This window comes from Malaya genurostris, chromosome 1 (assembly GCF_030247185.1).
Source record: "Malaya genurostris strain Urasoe2022 chromosome 1, Malgen_1.1, whole genome shotgun sequence".
In the NCBI taxonomy this organism is placed as follows: domain Eukaryota; kingdom Metazoa; phylum Arthropoda; class Insecta; order Diptera; family Culicidae; genus Malaya; species Malaya genurostris.
Genome location: NC_080570.1, coordinates 37298665 through 37303824, shown reverse-complemented (window position 1 = coordinate 37303824; position 5160 = coordinate 37298665).

Sequence of the window (5160 nt, the reverse complement as noted above, 5' to 3'; positions counted from 1 at the left end):
GCGAATCTTGGTTTTATTGATTCAAAACCCTCTTTTCCCTCTTTTAGCGATTTAAAAAAAACACAAACTGGCCGCATTGGCTTGGCTGCCAGATCGCTGCCTCACTGCTACCAGATAGGCCCGTACCCAGGATTTTGTTTCCGGAAGGGGTCCTCAGATAAACAAAATAATGTTACTGATGACTTATGTACCTAATTCTCGGTTTTCAGCAGATACTTTAAACTTTTCCACTGGAACTGTCATTATGGAGTATTCGAATAAAATTTTTGTGATTGTACCCGAGAGAAGGTTATTTTTATGTATAACATTTCTTTACGTTTACTGTCTTGTTATTTCTGTAACACATATCTAAGACCTTCTAAATATTTATATGGCACAACAATTAAAAAAAAAACTTGTGTTGATGCCATATATTCTGAGATCACTGGAGAGAGTAGCACAGCCGTTTCGTTGAGAACGGAAAACTTGTTTTAAATTTATAGGTCATATTAGTAGATGGCATAAAAAATTACCTTGGTTATACCAACTCAGGAGAACAAGGGTGATGCCCACGTAATTGAAACCTATCCCGTTGATTTGAACCATGGTATGTGCTTCATGTAAGGTCATTTCACAGCGATTTCGGTCTTCAATCGCTTCATTAATGCACGCTAATGCTAAAAGACATTGTGTTCGTTCCGTCCCATTGAGACGCCCTTTGAGGCACTCGTGTCGCTTCGAAACACTCGTGCTGACTTCAGTCTATTGTCGGCAGTGATGTACCAAATCGGTTTTTTTTTCAATTTTCGGGAACAATTCCGCACGGAGAGCCCTTCGATCATAAAATTGCGATATCGCAGTTTTTGATTTTTGCGATAGTTGATTTAACTAATTTCTTTTTGATTCAACCAATATGGTTTTTGATTTGCATATATTCAAGTAGTTGAAAAATATGTTGTTTTGAATGCTGTCAAATGCCGGAGACAGTTGAAAGCAAAACAATAATCGCAATGCAAAATCAACAACTTTTTTAGTTGAAATCGGTTCGCGTCGCTTCAAAATGTCAACGAAAACAACATCGATGGTTAAAGACTTTGCTGAAATTGTGTTCATTCGATTTATGATAACAAGTGTTTATCTAACAGCGGTGTTGTGATAAAGTTAACCTTGCTTAAGATGGAAAAGATTTGATGACAAATTAGAGAATGTTAATGAATGATCATCTCGTAATCTTTCAGGTATGCGCAAAAATTTTATGCTTCAAATTCGATCATTGATTTACTTCCAGCAGACTATTTTACTTCCAGCTGTTTGATACCGATGATGATGTTCATGCATTAGCAATAAAATGCTTTTTGACATGAATTTAATTTATAAAAGTAACAGGAGCGAAGGGTTTCAAACACAGAGAACGCGCTGCAATTGAATGGCGCGTTTGAATTGCCGTCGAAAAATGCCAATTTCCAGCGGTTGATGCACCCAAGCTCATATAAATTGACTAAAATTATGAGTGCATAACTTTAGTTCAACCGTTTGAAGGTTTCCGGGCACTTTTGCTGATTAAAAACGTTTTTCTACAACAATCTTTTCCGATCGAATCAGAAGTATTTTTTTTAATTTAGATCTTTACTGATCTCGACTTGACATGATCATGACCATACAAAAATCAAAATCACTGAGAGATCAGATCAGTTCTGATTTCGTAATGATAATTTATTCCAACTATTTGCAATGTCTAAAACCAATAACCGATTTATTCTTCAACTAACAGATTTTTGTTTCAATAACAACACCAGTTATTTCAACTAAAATATTTGTTGAAATTGAAAGGTATGTGTCCTCACTAATTGACAGCATTTTTTTTTTCAAACAGTTAAATTAGTTGTTTCAACCATCGTTTCTGCTAATCGAAAAACAAAAATGACAGTTTAGTTAAAACAACAATCGATTAGTTGTACCAAATTTTAACCACTCGAATTCAGAAAATCAACTAATATTCTGGTTGAAATGGGATCGCGGGTGGTTCCGTGTAGAAGCATTACTGGTTGCAGTTGCTGATCCAGGAATCTGGATCACTATCCGGTGAAGTATTTCCCGGAACAAGAATGAGTAGCTAGAACGATATCAACAGCCGAGTCAAGACGTAAACCTCAATACCTGTTAGATTACCGCACTAAGATATCTTGCTACTTCTCCCGTCAAAAAGAGCTTATGTGGTTCCCCGCGGCCTATAATTGACTAATTTTTCGTATACAAGACGTCCATTTACATAACGATTCGACTTGACTGAAAACAAGTTGAAAAGTTCAATTTCAACGACTATAAAACATTAATACCATCAAGACACAAAATACAAAAACTTTGCACACATCACTCCAGTTATGTGATACACGTACAAAATTTTCAACCATACTGAAATTTATTTATGCCAATGAAAAAATAGATGCGTTTATTGACAATTTGTATAGTCAGTTGCTGAAAAAAACTCTTATTTTTAGAGAATGTGTATAGTTGGCGAACATCCTGGACATAAACCAGCAATATTTCAATCCAACAAATTCTCATTGACAACTAATTTTGTTATACAAATTAGAAAATTTGTTTCTATTCATTTATCACCATCATTACTGAAGGACAGCACAAAGAAAACAAAAATGAAATTGGTTTTATTAACAAGTTTATTAGCCAAAAACTCATGAGAAGTGTCAAAGCAAAACACTCCATTAAAAAGCTAAAAAGGACAGTCTTGTTGAAACTGCTTGAATTTTCTTTTTCGCATATGTTACGATATATCCATATATAAATTTCTAAACCGGCATGTAAAAATGACTTGAACTCTTAGTGGAAAATGTATTTATTCAGAATTTGTGCCCATTTGAAGCGATTGTGCGTAAAAATGTTTTTGCACGGAACAGTGAAGTGAGATTCGAACATTGCACTCTAATTGTACATGTCAAATGATGTTTTTTGTATCTTCCAACCTTCCGGGCTACGCTGTCCGGTGTACTACTTGTATTCGGTTTTTAATTTTCGAGTGCTCAAAGTTTTCAGTGAGACAGTCGATTTCGCGAAGTCGAATGAAGAAAACAGCGATTCAGAAGAAAAATTTCCAAAAAGAAGTTTATGTTTCGTTCTCCTCCAATACAACATCGTATTTATACCTGCCAATATAGAAATTTTTTTCGGTAGTGGTGTGCCATCTAGTGGCTAGTAGTCATTACGGTGATAACGTTTTTTCGGTGACAGTGCGCCATAAAACTGCATATTGCAGAAGCCAATTCAACCATTTATGTTGGTTGAAAACAACGTATTATTTCTCTAATTCAACTAAAAAATGACTTGGATGGAAATGAAGTGTGCCTCAGCTAAGAAATGACAGCACGTTTAATTTGTGAATTCAACTAAAAAAAATAGCCATTTCAACAAATATTTCATTATTATTAAGGGAATTAGAATTAAAAAATTTAAATTAGCAAAAGTAAGATTTTTTTAGTTGTCTCAAAAAATAACTAACTAAAATCAGAAAATCAACTAATTTTTTCGACAAAATGCTGATTTCGGTCTTTCCGTGAGATAATCCGCTTCTTTGAGTTTATGGAAAATAAATTATCCATAGAATGTATTGTGATTTCATTTGGAAAAGGTTTGAAGTGATTTACACTTGCCATTGATGTGTCGAATCAAAAGCAGCTAAATTAAGTCAGACCCTGTCAGCTTGGAGCGAAATCAATCTTCAGTTTTGCAACGCCATCGCACGACATCACATTCAACATATCGTGTCAATTGTATGGGTGCGCAGCCCTGCTATTTTGGCGCGCACGAATTTGACATTTCTCTCCACTACTTATATGTATGAGATTCGATGCGGACTCACCTGAGGGTGACATGCTCGCAAAAAAGGATGTTGCAAATGATTTGTTCGGGAGATGTGAGAGCAGGATATCTTGTTAATATGATGTCTTTGATTAAGTGTAAAACACTTAAATCCAAAGTGTCGGTTTTTATTAGTATAGAGAATCAATGCAAACTAATTTCATGTGGTGAAATTTTAACAGTATAAAATATGTAGAGAAGTGAGATTTAGAAATAAAATTATGAAAGTTTATAATTTGGAACGAAAAGACAAAAAAACAAAAATTTTGGGTATTTTCAAGATCTTGGGAAAAAAACCCGGTTAAAACTCAAAAACCAAAAATCGAGATGGAAGGATTTTCCCGACGGTACATCACTGATTGTTCTCTAGCTTATAAAATGGATTCAGCCAAACATGTACTCGAAGTGCGCTTGCGTTCATCTTTCTAGCCTAAATAAGTATGCGGGATCCAGTGGTATGATATCTTTCCCATCTGCAGAATCTTGCTTAACTAACGCATGTAACGCTTCGTAATGCCTTTAACATACAAAAAAGTAACGCATGTAACGCCTTTAATTTACAAAAAGTAACGCATGTAACGCTTTGAAATTTAAAAAAAACGTACCGCATCATAACGCCTGTAACCTACAAAAAAATAACACATGAACGGCTTCGTAACGCCTTTAACCTATACAAAAGTATAGCATATAACGCTTCGTAACGCCTATAATCTACAAAAAAGTAACGCATTTAACGCTTCGTTACACCTTTGACTTACAAAAAAGTAACCATTCGTAAGGCCTATAAACTACAAAAAAGTAACGCATGTAACGCTTCGTAACACCAATAACCTACCAAAAAAGTAACGCTTCGTAACGTATATAACTTATAAAAAAGTAACGCTTTGTAACGTTTATAACCTACAAAAAAGTAACACATGTAACGTTTCGTAACGTCTTTGACCTACAAAGCAATAACGCATGTAACGCTTCGTAACATATATAACTTACAAAAAGGTAACGCTTCGTAACGCCTTTACCCTACAAAAAAGTAACGCTTCGTAACGCCTATAACTTACAAAAAAGTAATGCTTTGTAACGCCTATAACCTACAAAAAAAGTAAAACATGTAACGTTTCGTAACGTCTTCAACTTACAAAACAGAAACGCATGTAACGCTTCGTAACGCCTATAACATAAGAAAGTAACGCAGGAAAAGATAGATGACTTTTCCTCGTTAAACTCCTGTTGCAAAGTACGATAGCATGTTGATCGGTTTTCTTTCTGAGTAAAAATATAACAGTACTTTTTTATATTGATTTGTTTTAC